At 38.3% G+C, this 15,903-nt stretch overlaps 1 long non-coding RNA gene across 1 annotated transcript; it reads right to left on the bottom strand.

Annotated features, from left to right (window-relative positions):
* Positions 1-756: 756 nt before the first annotated feature.
* Positions 757-15,786, bottom strand: LOC141501360 (uncharacterized). Its single transcript, XR_012472216.1, has 3 exons — positions 15,678-15,786; positions 12,805-12,996; positions 757-1,773 (listed from the first exon to the last, which is right to left on the bottom strand). It is a non-coding gene; the product is annotated as an uncharacterized LOC141501360 (long non-coding RNA).
* Positions 15,787-15,903: the final 117 nt, after the last annotated feature.

The raw sequence follows: 15,903 nt of genomic DNA, 5'->3' as shown, positions 1-15,903 counted from the left end.
TTACCCTGAAGAGATTATGAAAAAGGGTAACAATATCACTTGTATAAAAATATTCATAGTAGCCCTGTTTGTGGTGGCAAAGAATTGGAAATTAGGTGAATGTCCTTCAGAGTGGGGAATGACTTAACACACTGTGGTATATGTATGTGACAGAACACTATTATTCTATTAGAAACCAGGAAGGATGGGAATTCAAGGAAGACTAGAAGGATTTGCATGAACTGATGCTCAGCAAAATGAGCAGAACCAGAAGAACATTTTACACCCTAACAGCAACATGGGGGTGATGGTCAGTCTTAATGGACTTGCTCATTCCATCAGTGCAACAATCAGGCACAATTTGGGAGTATCTGTGATGGAGAATACCATCTGTATCCAGAGTAAGAATTGTGAAGTTTGAACAAAGACCAAAGAGTATTACCTTTAATTGAAAAAAAAATTATCTTATTGTGTAATTTTGCTATTTCTTATACTTTATGTTTCTTCCTTAAGGATATGATTTCTCTCTCATCACATTCAACTTAGATCAATGCATAGCATGGAAACAATATAAAGACTAACAGATTGCCTTCTGTGGTGGGGAGGGGGTGAGAGTAGGGAAGAGAGATTATGAAGAGAATTGTAAAATTTAAAATAAATAAAATATTTCTGAAAAAAATTTTAAAAAATTAACTTTCAGTTTTATTCACTTATACCTTCCCTTCCCTTTTATCGGTCCCTTATTCCCTTATCCTTCCCTGCTCCCAGTCCCCCCCTTCCCTGTAGATTAAGTTAGATTTTTAAACCCAAGTGGGAATGAATCTTGTAGATTCATTGGTTTCTAGCTGTTCAGTTTTTTGGATTTTATTTTCTTCAATTACATTATGTGTTTCCTTTTAAAAGGTGCTGAATTCTTTGGTCAGTTTTTCAGTTTTCTTGCATGACTTTGCATTCTTTTTTCCATTTTTCACTCCTCTCTTCTTTAGTTTTTAAATACTTTTTTAAGCTCTTTGATAAGCTTTTATATTTGAGTTCAATTTTTAGACTGTTTTGATACTTCTGTGAGTAATTTTTCGCTGCTTTCTTCTTCAGACCTGGCATTGCTGTCATCTTCAACTGTGATGTATTTTTCTATAGTGGATACTCTTTGAGCTTTTTTACTCATCTTTGTTGTAGTTCTGATCCTGGGGTTTGTGGCATATAGATCCAAGCTTTTATTTTGCTGGGGCTGGGGTCTGATCCCTGGTTCATTATTGGCCAAGATGTTTCCTGTGCTGTCTAGGCCTTGCCTTTGCAAAGGTTTGTTTCCTCCTTTAGGCCCAGAGGATTGTTCCTGACCCAGTCCTGTCTTCTAACCCTGTGTTTTCAGGGTTTAGACTTTATTTGGAGTTGGGATCCTCCCTGCTGGCTTGCTATCCAACTGCCAAGACCTCTGTTATTATTAAGTTATCAGGACCTAGATTGCATAGTGGCTAAAGGCCTCCTGCTGGCTTTCCCCAATTTCCCATCTCTTGAACTTTTCTTCCCCTTTCCCCCAAAGAGACAGACCTTCACTGAAGATCTTCCATGATGTCTACAGTTGAACTTCTTTGAATCTTCTCTTTTTTGGTGGTATCTGTAGTTTGAATGTCAGAGTAGAGGATTCATTTACCTTTGGTAGGGAAAGGCTCTAGGAGTTTGTTAGCTTTGAGCCACCATCTTGGCTCCTCCCCAGAAGTCTACATAAACTATTTTTAAAAATAGGAGAAAGAGTTCTGTCAAATTCCTTTCATGACACCAACAGAATGCTAATACCTAAACCAGGAAGAACCAAAACACAAAGAAAATTATAGATCAATCTCCCTAATGAATATTGATGCAAAAATCTTAAATAAAAATTTAGCAATGAGATTAAAGCATGTTATTACCAGGATAACACAGGATGATCAGGTTGGATTTATACCAGGTAGGCAGGGCTGGTTCAACATTAGGAAAACACTCAACATAATTAAACATATCAATAGTAAAACAAACAGAAATCATATGATTATTTCAATAGATGCTGAAAAATCCTTTGATAAGATACACTATCCATTCCTATTAAAAACACTAGAATAATAATAATAGGATAATAGAATAATAAATAGTATCTATCTAAAACCATCAACAAATATTATCTTTAATGGGAATAAATTCATAACATTTCCAATAAATTCAGGGGTGAAATAAGGTTGCCCATTATCACCATTACTATTCAATATAGTATTAGAAATGCTAGCAGTAGCAATAAGAGAAGGAAAAATAAATTGAAGGACTCAGAATTGGTAATGAGGAAGCAAAGCTTTTACTTTTTTGCAGATGATATAATGGTATACCTAGAGAACCTGAGAAAATCATCAAAAAAAAAACTCCTTGAAACAACAAATTCAGCAAAGTAGCAGGATATAAAATAAACCCACATAAATCATCAGCATTTCTGTATTTGAACAACAAAGCCCAATAACAAGAGATAGAAAGAGAAATTCCATTTAAAATAACTAGACAACATTAAATATTTGGGAATCTACCTTCTAAGACAAACCCAGAAACTATAAGAACATAATTATAAAGTTCTCCTCATCCAAATAAAGTCAGATCTAAATAATTGGAAAAATGTCAAGTGCTCATGGTTAGGTTGAGCTAATATAATAAAAATGACAATTCTACCTAAATTAAAGTACTTATTCAGTGCCATACCAATCAAATTACCAAATAACTTCTTTACTGAGCTAGGAAAAATAGTAACAAAATTCATCTGGAGCAACAAAAGGGCAAGAATAGTAAGGGAACTGATAAAAAAAAAATTAAAGGAAGGTGGCCTAGCTCTACCAGATCTAAAACTACACTACAAAGCAGCAGTCATCAAAACTGCCTGGTACTGGTTAAGAAATAGAGTAATGGATCAGTGTAATGCAGAGAAACTTGGGGATAGAGGGTGATGAGATCAGTAGTAGATAAACTTTGTAAATCTTTTGTTTGCATTGTAAAGTGAATCTTTCTTCCCTTATCATCTAGTTTAGGCTACACCTGAGGGCCTGACCTTCAACTTGGATTGCATTGCTTTTCCAGGGCAGCCAGGAAGCACAGGTCCTGGAAGACCACCCCAAAGAGACCTCTCCCCAAAAGGCAATATCTCCAATGAGGGACTTGGGTCATTCCCAGGTTACCACTCATAGACTCTGGGAGAGAGGGGGTGGGGCGGCACTTTGACCTTCCAGGCTCCTGTGGAGCCCTAGTCAGGTAGCCTGGCCAACATTTAATCAGCAATCCACATGGTCTTTACTTAAAACTCTTTCTAATTTTTCTATCCCTTTCTTAATATGCTGTAACTTCCTCCCCTTTCTTTCCAAAACCTGCATTCCTGAGTCTGAATCATGATTTCTCGAGAAGCAGAATTGAACCCAAGAAACAAATCAGCAGCTACAAGTGGATTAGGATGTGTCCAAAAGAAAATGCAGTAAATGACTACAGTACTCTACTATTTGACAAACCCAAAGACATCAGCCTCTGGGATAAGAACTCACTATTTGACAAAAATTATTGGGAAAACTGGAAAATAGTATGGCAAAAACTAGGCATAGATTCACATCTCACACCCTTTACCAAAATTAGGTCAAAATGGGTACAGAACTAGACATAAAGAGCTACACCATAGATAGATCAATAGACCAAAATATATTCTATCTATCTGATCTATGGAAAAGGGATAAATTTATGACCAAATAAGAATTAGAGCAGATTATAAACTGTAAAATGAATGATTTTGACTATATTAAATTAAAAAGTTTTTGCACTAATAAAATCAAAATTAGAAGAAAAACAGAAAGCTGGGAAACAATCTTCACAACTGGGAGTTCTGATAAAGGTCTCATTTCTAAAATAAATAGAGAATTGCATCAAATTTATAAGGTTTCCAAGTCATTCTCCAATTGAGAAATGGTCAAAGGATATGAATAGAAAGTCTTCAAATGAAGAAATTTTATAAGCATATGAAAAAATGCTCCAAATCACTATGGTTTAGAGAAATGCAAAAAAATCCCCAAAACAAGATGAGATATCATCTTCCACCTATTAGATTAGCCCAGATGAGGAAAAAGGAAAGATGATCGATGTTGGAGAGGTTGTGGGAGGTTTGGGACATTGATGCATTGCTGGTGGAGTTGTGAATGGATCCAACCTTCCTAGAAAGCAATATGAAACTATGCCCAAAAAGCAATAAAAATATTCATACCTTTTGACCCAGCAATTCTAATTCTAGGACTATATCCAGAGGAAATTGTAAAATATGTGAAAAGTCCTACATATTCTAAAATATTCATAGCAGCTCTTTTTGTAGTGGCAAAGAATTGGAAATTGAGGGGAATGACTAAACAAGTTTTGGTACATGAATACTATGGAAAATTATTGTTCGAGAAACAATAAATGGTCAGACTCTAGAGAAGCATAGGATCTGATACTTGAGTGAAGGGAGTAGAGACCAGTCTACATATCAACATTATGAGATGAACAACCTTGATGGAAACAACCCCTCTTGGCAGTCCAGAGTGCTAGGACAACCATATTATAAAAATTATCTCTTATGTATCTCATTCCCTTAATCCTAATTCCTCATGACAAAAACTACTAATTTGTAAATATGTTTAACAAAATAAGTATATAAAATGCTAACCTGACTGTTCCCAACTGAGGGAAGGGGGGGGTGGGAACGAGGGTGGAGGGAAACTTTGTAACTTGGAAATATGCATGTGCAAATGAATGAAAATAAAGAAAAAAAAAGAATCAACTACCCAGCAAAACTGATATAATCTTTCAGGCGATGGAAAAAAATTTTTACACTAGAATATGTTTAGTTATTAGCCACATTTAAAAATAGACATTAATATAAATCATTGCTTTTAGAATCATTTTAAACAATTAGAACATCTTAGGTGACTTCAAAAATTTCATCAGATGTTACTAACTTCAAATGTAACAATAATGCTATAAGAACAATCAGATTTCTAAGTAAGGTAACATATGAATTATTATTTTTCACTAATCATGCTTTCATACTCAAATATTAGTCAAGACAGCACAGATTTTTTGATTTTATAAATGATTTTACATATTTTATTTTATAAGTTTTTTACTTCTACCCAAACATATCATCATCTCATCATTCTCAAACAATGAGAATCTTCAGGAATTTGAATTTTATACTTGTGATAAATAATGTCAGGTCAACATAATTTTTACTATGCTATGGAAATGGCAACAAATTCAGATTAAAAAACAGCAAAACTCTTTTAACTGACCAATAATTTAGATGCTTCTTTTTATCTAATGACAAAATGTTTCACAAATAGTAAATTCAATACCTTGAAAAATAGAAATTTTTCTAAACCAGATTTACTAACTTGATTTGTAAAGGGAAAGATTATCTCTGTAGTTTTTAACTGAAGCCAAGACACTTATACTATTAAAAATTGCCTAATGAGGAACTAGGTCTTGAAATCTTAAAAATGATATCTTAACTTAGATGGTAATCTGTTGTTTATTAATTTTAAATCAATCTTTTTAAAACAATTCAATCCAAACAAATAAAAGGAATTATTCACATATTAGAACTTTTATTTCATTTAAACTGGTCTCAAAATGAATTCAATTGTCCAAGGATCTTATTTTTCCCAGATGTTGACAAATAGTTTTAGATGAATAATTTAGCATTCTATGTTATTGTGCTCACTTTCATGATGCTAGAATCCAATCTACCCAAAACATGAGTACATCCTAAATTTCAAATCTAGGTTCCACACTCCCAGACAGATTTCATAGTTTATTTTTTAATTATAATTCTAATATATACTATATATATATATATATATATATATACATATTTATATATACATACACACTCATACATTGCTACCTTAAAAAATCAAATTACAAAACTTTTTAGAATCTATTCAGATTTTAGTCAAATTCTGATAAATTATTTGCACAAGTAGCAACCACATCTTTATTTTACTACCCTATCTTATATGGTGAGGAAATAAGACATTTTCTTTTAAAAGTTAAAATACAGATTCATTTAAAAACAGATTTGTTTCCATATATAATTTGCTACCAAATTCTAAATTTCCACAATATAACTCTCAACTCAACAGAACATTTTACACGAAATAATCCTGAATTTTTAACTTTTAAAATAATCAAAACTTAAATATCTCTCTATTATTTTGAGTCCTATTTTATAGAATCCTGAGCTTAGAGAGAGGAGGAAAAGGACAACCTCCAAGTGAAAGAGATAAGAAAAAACTGTGTAGAATGATTTAAAAATGAATGGCCATTTTACTCAACCTAGGACTAGGGGAAAAAAAGAGACCTTGCCCTCCTCAAAAATCACAATTTCTGGATTAATAATCCATGGCACTTAAATAGTGAATTTTGAGAGAGAAATTCTAATTTTCCCTCCCCTTCATATAGAAGTGAAATATCAGGTGGCTAGAAGCCACTTCCCTGGCAGGGAAACTCTAGTACTAGTTAATGGCAGAAATAAATTTTAAGCAGAGCAACAAATAAACACAGACATACACACTAACCCGAGAGAGAGAGAGAGAGAGAGAGAGAGAGTTACCCGCTCCAAATCGCTACTGACCCTGTAGGTGCAAAAGCCCCAATGTTTTAATTCACAAGCCAGCAAATTCATCACAGGCCTGCAGTTCCCAGATTAAACTTTTTCTGGAGAGACAGCAAGGCTACTTGTGGACAGACTGAAAAAATGAAGGTTGAAGAAAGAAGGCCTGAAGGAAAAGAAGAAAGGAAAGGGAAACAGCCATAAGAAATGGCTGACTTAGAGACAGCTAGGTGGCGCAGTAGATAGAGCACTGGCCCTGGAGTTAGGAGGACGTGAATTCAAATTCAGTCTCAGAAACTTAATAACTGCCTAGCTGTGTGACCTTGGGCAAGCCACTTAATCCTATTACCTTAAATAAATAAAAAAATTTAAAAAGAAATGGCCAGGGGGCAGAGCCAAGATGGCAACATGAAGGGATCCAGTCTTAGGAGCTCTCTGATAAAAACTCATAAACTAAGGACTCTAACTAAACTTTCAAGAGACAGAACCCACAAAGGGACCCAGTGAGGCAGTTCTCCTACTGGTAACCTGGAAAAGAGCAGAAAGGCTCTGCCCCCCAGGTCAGAGGGGCGGCCCGCCGGAGGGGTGGCCCGCCAGAGAACTGCAGCCTCCTGGAGGCAGCTCCAGGGCACTGGGAGCCGGGCTCACATCAGCGGGGCAGTCTCCTGAGCTGCACCCCGGGGAGCACCAGACACAAACTGGGGGAACAGTGGGGAACCTCTGCCAGAGCAAGCACTTGGAGCCCAGCCCTCAGGGCACACAGCAAGCAGCTTGGTCTTTCTGCAGCCTAGACCCGGAAACAGAAGCAGGCGGAGCCAGTAAGCAGGAGCCCCCAGGGCATGAGCCCATTGAGCTGAGGGAGGGGAGTGAAGAGAGAGAGAGACTGCCGAGCTCTGTCCTCTGCCTCTGGAACAGGACTCTGGGGCTCTGACCACATTCAGATCCTGATCCCAGTCTAGGCCCCCCAGTAGAACAACAGGGACCCCCCACCTCGGCCCCATGGCAGAGGGGGGCACTTATGGTCATTCACAGACCAGGAGGGAGGACAGAACCTCACACACTGAGACCCTTGTGGGAGTGTCCCAAAAGCTCAGGAACACCCCAAAAAACAGGCTAAGGCTGGGAAAATGAACAAGCAAAGAAACAAGAGGAAGACCATTGAGAAATATTTTGCAAATGAGCCCAAGATGGATCAAAATACTCAGTCTGAAGATGAGGAAGCACAAGCTCCTGCATCTAAAGACTCCAAGAAAAACAGAAATTGGGCTCAGGCTATGATAGAGCTCAAAAAGACTTTGAAAATCAAATGAGGGAGTTGGAAGAAAAACTGGGAAAAGAAAGGAGAGAGGTGCAGGAAAAACATGAAAATGAAATCAGCAGCTTAGTCAAGGAAATCCAAAAAAAAATGCTGAAGAAAATAGCATGCTAAAAACTAGCTTAGGTCAAATGGATAAAACAGTTCAAAAAGTTATTGAGGAGAAGAATGCTTTAAAAAGCAAATTTGGCCAGATGGAAAAAGAGATAAGAAAACTCTCTGAGGAGAACAAATCCTTCAGACAAAGAATAGAATTCAGGGAGATTGATGAATTTACCAGAAATCGGGAATCAATACTTCAAAACCAAAAAAATGAAAAATTAGAAGAAAATGTGAAATATCTTATTGAAAAAACAACTGATATGGAAAACAGACTTAGGAAAGATAATTTAAAAATTATTGGAATACCTGAAAGTCATGACCAGGAAAAGAGCCTTGACATCATTTTCAAAGAATTACAACAGGAAAATTGCCCTGATATTCTAGAAGCAGAGGGCAAAATAGAAATGGAGAGAATCCACCGATCCCCCCCTGAGAAAGATATACCAAAAAACCAACCCCTAGGAATATTATAGCCAAGTTCCAGAACTCCCAAGTCAAAGAGAAAATATTACAAGCAGCCAGAAGGACACAGTTCAAATATCGTGGAGCTGCAGTCAGGATCACACAGGACTTAGCAGCAACTACATTGGAAGCTTGTAGGGCTTGGAATACAATATACCGGAAAGCAAGAGAGCTTAGAATGCAGCCAAGAATGAACTACCCAGCAAGGCTGAATGTCCTCTTCCAGGGAAAAAGATGGACTTTCAATGAACCAGGGGAATTTCAAAGGTTCCTTTTGGAATGGCCAGAGCTGAACAGAAGGTTTGATCTTCAGATACAGGACTCAGGTGAAGCAAGGAGATTGGAGGAGAGGGGGGAAATATGAGGGACTTAATGAGGATGAACTGCATGTATAGAAAAATGATACTGATAATATTCATATGAACCATCTCAGTTAATAGAGCAGGTAGAGGGAGCTTTTATAGTTGAAGCACAGGAGAAAGCTGAATTCGAAGATAAAATATGGTGTAAAAAATGGAGTCAATATGAAAAAAAGGGAAATGGAATGGGAGAAAGAAAAAGGAAAGGGGGAATAGTCCAAGATATTTCATATAATAAGATTTTTTTTTATTACAATGAGCTATTGCAATGATCTGGAAGGGGGGAGGCAAGGGGGAATGAGGGATCCTTTGCTCTCATCAGAGATGGCTAGGAGAGGAAACAGCAAATATACTCAATGGGGTATAGACATCTGGAGTAAGAAGGAGGGGGGAGCAGGGGGAAGGGGTGGGGATGTGAATAAAGGAGGATAGGATGGACCATGGGGGGACAGTGGTCAGATATAACATGTTTTCTTTTTTAATTCTTTTAAGGGGCTGGGATTGGATGGCCTGCCCAGGACCATAGGGCCAGGTGGATTCTGGGCCTAAGGGGTGGTGTGGGGGCTGAGGGCTTCTTGGCCCCAGGACCACGGATCTGTCTGCTGTGCCACTCAACGACCCTACAGCAGAGTCAGAGTGAAAGGAGAGAGAAAATATAGTACATGGTAGTGGAGAAATAAGAAAGGAGGGAGTTGCGATCAGCAATGGCAACAGTGGAAAAACATGGAAGCAACTTTTGTGATGGACTTATCATAAAGAATGTGATCCACCCACGAGACAGAGTTGATGGTGTTTGGAACAAAGACTGAAGCACATTTTTTGTTATTATTTGGGGGAGGGTGCAGGGCAAGTGGGGTTGGGTGGCCTGCCTGGGGCCACATAGCAGGGTGATCTTTGGGTGTCTGGGGCCGGATTCGGACCCAGGTGTTCCTGGCTCAAGGGCCAATGCTCTGTCTGCCACCCAGCCACCCCTACTATTAGTATTTTATTTTTTTTTCTTCTTTTTGGTTTTTGCAGGGCAGTGGGGATCGGGTGGCTTGCATGTCACATGGCTGGGTGATTATTGGGTTTACGAGGCTGGATATGGACTCAGGTGCTCATGGCTCCAGGGCTGGTGCTTCATCCATTGTGCCACCTGGCCATACCTAAAATTATTACTATTTTTTTTAATTTTAATTTTTTTTCTCTCCCCTTACTTTTTCGCCCAAGCAAGTCTATCTATATTCATGGTGGGAGGGGTATTTTGTTTACTTGTAAACAAGTATATTTTATTAATGTAAAAAGAAACATTTGTACAAAATGAGAATAAAAAATAAATTAAAAAAAAAGAAACTGCTAAAAAAAAAAGAAAAAAAGAAATGGCCAGAACAGAGTCTACCCTGGAGGAGAATGGGGCCAAACTTTGATAGTCTTGCCCCCTTCCTATGCCAGGAAGAGTTAGGGATAAAAGGGACTGGGGTCAGGTATGGACTTTGTTAGGCTAAAAGGAAGCAAGTGGAGGAGGGGTAGAGGGATGGGCTGAGGTTGCTCTTAACTTTGTCAATTTACATAAAGCAATGGAGTTTGAACAATTGAAAGGAATTTACAACTGGGAGGATGTTATCCTCCTTATGAAAGGGGACAATTCAAGTCAGGGGAAGCCCTCAGATTTCTCCTTCAACAATCTCACCTACTGGGGTACCAAAGGCCCAACTCCTAAAACCATACAAACTTAGTGGGGCATTCAAATCGAATCTCTCCTAATGTCCAGTGTTGGAAAACCAAGAGATACCTAGAGCCTAAACCAGAGGAAATTCTCACCAAAAGCAAGAATTTCAAAAACCAGGATGGGGTGCCCAGAGGCCCAAACCAGAAGAAATTCTCAGAGAGAAAGAATTTCAGTAATCAGAGGTAAAATCCAGAGAATATTTCAACTTCAAACAAAACAAAAGTTGAAAAATAGAGCAACTGAGTTGAAAAAGTCATACACTAACCTTATTTCAAGGCCAGCTTTGACTAGGCTCAAAAATCTGACCAAGTTTCTTGTTAAAAAAAAAAGTAATCTATCCCATTTCTAAGCCAAAATTGTCTAATCCCTTATCTGTCAACAAAAACATTGGTACAGAATAGAATAGGGATTTGAAAAGTTACAGCTCTATTTCATTATAAGAAGCATGTGAGTGGAGATCAAGATCTTGTCCCTCCTCAAAATTCCTCTCCATATCCACATGTCATGGCACAAAACCAATGAACCTTAAAAACTGTAAACCTTAAAAATAAAAGAGTAAAATAAAATAAAAAATCTGTGTTAGACATGCAGTTTTATTCTGAGGGATTTACTATTGACCTATAAAGGTGGAGGTCATTATGGTAATGACCACACCAAGCTGAAGGACATCAAAAAACTACTACAATAGCAAGGGGAGAGGGAGAGAATACGTGTAATAAGAGTAGACAAAATCTTAAACTTCCCTGGGGCCCATCCTATTAAGTTGATCATCTTTTTACAAAGCTATATGATTAATTGCTTCTCTTCCTGGACTTTAAGCATCTTGAGGGCAGGACAAATCTTTCAACATCCTGATCATTGCCTTCTTGTGTTAACATAAGGGGAGATAGTCAATGACTTCTTACTTACTGTAAAGTGAAGGTTGTATACTATTCTAAAGAAATCAGTCATTTTTTTTAACCAAGAATAGTTTTGAAAAACTCATTACTATTACTATTCTTCTTCTTCTTCTTATTATTATTACAATACTTTGACAGAAATTAAAACAGCTAAATAAAACTTGCAGAAAATATCTATTTTTTCAATATAACATGCTCCCATACTGAAAGGTCCAAATTACTCCAAACAGATCTAGAAAACATACCAGATGGAATTCTGATACAAAACTCCAAGACAAAATCACAGAGAGTTATTTTTTTCAGCCCCAGTTGGCTTAAGGAAAGGGATAGAGAAATCTGTGGACATTGGGGAAAGGTCAGGAGCAACACACAAAGAGCCCTCTAGCATGCAGGGAAAGACTGGGTGGACTGGAGCAAGAGGAGGTACTAGCCCCATGTAGGCACTCTCAGTCCCATGTCATGGCATCTCAATGGGGACAGAGCCAAACGGCAACTTTGTCACCCATACCCAATTCCCAGTCAAGCTGAGAAAGGGATTTATTCTAACAGATCAGGAATTTTAGTGAACTACAAACTAAATATGAATCTGAAAAATTACATTAAAATTGAAAATGTTAATAGCATCTTGAACTACATTAATCAAGACAGTATCCATGTCAGAACTGGTTGCCACTGCCTCCCCCACTTCCTGGCAGTCAGTAGTTAAAAGAACAGTTGCAACCAGTCTTTTGGCCCCTCTCCACAGCTGGCTCTGAGTGGGGTGACTGCATTCCCTGACTCAGGCTGGCATCTCTGCTACCCTCTGCCTCCTCTTCTTCCTCCTTTCTTCTCTTCTTTAGCCTCCTCATTATTAAGCATCAGGTCTCCTTGTTGTAGAACTCCTATCCTTGATGTCACAACTGCTTTGATTCCTTCTTTAATAAATTGGAGAAGAGGAAAAAAAGACTAGAGACACAATAGTGCCATTGTTTTCTGTCATGGTCACATCCTATGTAGAACATCATGTTTAGTTTGTGATGTTACATTTTTAAAAAGATAATGACAAGCTAGAGAGAATTCAGATTAGGAAGCCCAGAATGGTGTGGGAACCAGAGATACTGCTATTTGAGGACTGATTAAAGTAATTAGTTATAGTTAACCTACAAAAAAAGAAAATTTAGATGGAATATTCAAGAATATACTAGTAAATGTTTACCATCTCACTCTTAATGTATGCATGACACAAAAATTTTAAGTTTAACTAGCCTTAATACTTCCCTATCACTTTAAGTCAAGGCAATTAACAAAACAATAAATCATGTCATGATGTATAACATTTTGTGGAATTCTAAAATATAAATGCTCACCTGAAAATTTAAAAATTGACTATCTCAAGGAGGTAGGAGTTGGCAGCAGCACTGACACTGAAGGCTGCCATAAGGCCAGGAGCCTAGAATCTTCTCTCTTCTTGCTACTGGATATGTCAGACCTTATTCATATCAACTGTTCCTTCTGGCCTCCTGGATCCTAGTTGTTTGGAATAGACCAACTACTGCTACCTGATGAAGAAACACATCTGATAAAGGCTTTTTCATGTAATCCAAATTTATCAGCTAATCCATATTCTGATACCAACCCTTAGGACATTCTTCTTTCCACCCCAACTCATGCCCTACCTCTATCTAGTATACATGCTGATAATCTCCCAGATACAACTTCCCAGTTCCTTAACTCCTATAACATACATTCTACCTTAGGAAGATACAGGAAAACCATGCCTTAGTTTTGCTATTACTTCTACTTTTGTGTTCAAGAACTCTGAAATTTCTTTACCTGATCATAAGTTTTTAATCTTTCCATAAATTCAATAAACATTAAGCATATACTAGGTATGTGTTAAGTTCTAGGAATTCAAACAAAAGATAAACAGTCTCTGGCCTCAAGGATCATATAACTAATGGGAAAAGATAATACACAAAAGGAAACTGAAGAGGGGGACACCAAAAGATACCAATGCAAAAATCAAACAGAGCCACTGATGGAAAAATTCTGAGCCTTCCATAAAGGCAGGCTTTGGGAAGAGCCCATCAGTCAGAGAAAAATTGAAGAGACTGAAATGTTGAGAATCAAAAGGTGAGTCAATATGCATGGTGATGAAATTTCAAGTGATCAGCTTATGCAGACAGAGGCATATCTCTAGAGTAGAAACCAAGTAGGCTCATTGATGAAAAATAAAATACTTAGTCCTGGATCAATTGCTAGTCATCTTTGACACAACCTCCACTAATAAGAACAGGGGACATCCAGGAACTTCTGATTATACATGTCCTTGAGTATGGTGCCCAGAATGTGGCCTCCAGAAGGGGTCAGAGTACACATATTTAGCCCAATTATCCCAAACACATTTAGCATATTTCTACTTCTAAGTATGTAATATATACTGATACTAGAAACACAATGAGACTGGTAAAAAATACAAGTTATTATAATTTACCCAAGAGAAAGACAATGGAATCTGCAAAAAGGTTTTGTTTATTTTTTAACATATTAAATTAAATTTATAATACATACTACATAATATAATTATAAAATAAAATTTTAAGACTGTAACCAAAATGGAGAAATACTGTGGCATGGTAGATACAGAACCCACTATTCTATCTTAGTCTTTTGCTTGATCTTCATTTATGTCACTCACATTTGACTGTTAATTGTCTATTAAACATTTTAAATTGAATATTCTGTAGGAATCTATTATCTTTCTCTACAAGTCCAACTCTCTTCTAAACTTTTCTATTATTGTTGAGGGCACTATACTCCTGTTACCCAAGAAAACAAACTTCAATGTAAGCACTTTAATGAATATTTACTGGGAGAATGGGAAAACGGTTACTGACTTAAGCTATTTCAAAAAATTAGGTCATGATTTTTAAAAACTGATTTGTGATTTCTGTGAAACAGGTAAATCCTAGTGAAGAAATGCCAATGTAGATCTCACTCACTAAGCAATTTTTCATGTTTAAGAGTTGGTAGGGGCCACTGAGAGATTCTGTGACTTTGTGGGGGAGAGTCTCACACAGTTACTATGCCACTATGTAGTTTTTGAACGCAATTTTTATGATTGTTTATCTCCTGTACAATTGTATCAGTCTTTTAAAAAATTAAAAAAAATTTTTTTAAATTAGTATCTCTTGTTATCTTTAATTCTTTTCCATCGGTTACTTTTTATCAGTTCTTTGTCATTGAAAAATGCCTTAAATATTTGGTTTGCTCATTTCCCATTTTACTTGGCTCTCATTTTTGTTTGTCTAGCTGTTTTCTTTCTTTTGAAACTGACATTAACATCTTCACTTCCTTCTCCTCTTTCATAATTTGTTATTGTTGTTCTGTGGTATCTGACACTTTGGGGTTTTCTCGGCACACATACTGGAGTCATGCAACATTTCCTTCTCCAATTCATTTTATTTTATTCTATTTTTTTTTTTTAGGCTTTTGCAAGCAAATGGGGTTAAGTGGCTTGCCCAAGGCCACGCAGCTAGGTCATTATTAAGGGTCTGAGCTCGGATTTGAACTCAGGTCCTCCTGACTCCAGGGCCGGTGCTTTATCCAGTCCCCCCAATTCATTTTAGATGAAGATGTGAGGCAAAGAGGGTTTGGCACTTGCTACATCGAGTGTCCCTGGGCAGGAGACTCACGAAGAGTCTTCCTGACTCCAAGCTCAACCTTCTGGCCACAGTGACACCTGGGGCCGCGTCATCAACAACAACAACCGCCGCCGCCACCGCCGCCACCACCGCCGCCACCACCACCACCACCAACCACAACAACCAACCACCACCACCACCAACCACAACAACCAACCACCACCACCACCACCAACCACAACAACCAACCACCACCACCACCACCGCCACCACCAACCACAACAACCAACCACCACCACCACCAACCACAACAACCAACCACCACCACCACCACCAACCACAACAACCAACCACCACCACCACCACCACCGCCACCACCAACAACAACCAACCACCACCACCACCACCACCGCCACCACCAACCACAACAACCAACCACCACCACCACCACCACCGCCACCACCAACCAACAACAACCAACAACCACCACAACCAACAACAACAACCAACAACAACCACAACAACCACAACAACAACAAACAACACCAACACCAACAGGGCAGGATGAGCTCGGGGGCGCAGGCCTGGAAACTCACAAAGGCGCCAAGGCTGTGTGCCCCCTTTAATTCTTCCAATCGGGGGCCTGGGCTGGAGCCCTCCTCCCCTCCCCCTCGGCCTGCCCCAGCCTTTCCGGGCCACACTCCCCTCCAGTCAATCACCAGAAACACAGGCCCCGCCCCCGGCTCCTTTAGGCCCCTCTTCCGCCCTTAGCCCCGAGTATGACGTCAGGCCACGGAGGGATCCATTTCCGTTGAAACTGAA

This window comes from Macrotis lagotis, chromosome X (genome assembly GCF_037893015.1).
Source record: "Macrotis lagotis isolate mMagLag1 chromosome X, bilby.v1.9.chrom.fasta, whole genome shotgun sequence".
Taxonomy (NCBI): domain Eukaryota; kingdom Metazoa; phylum Chordata; class Mammalia; order Peramelemorphia; family Peramelidae; genus Macrotis; species Macrotis lagotis.
The sequence above is the reverse complement of the archived record's forward strand: the minus strand, read 5'-3'. Positions and strand labels throughout refer to the sequence as shown.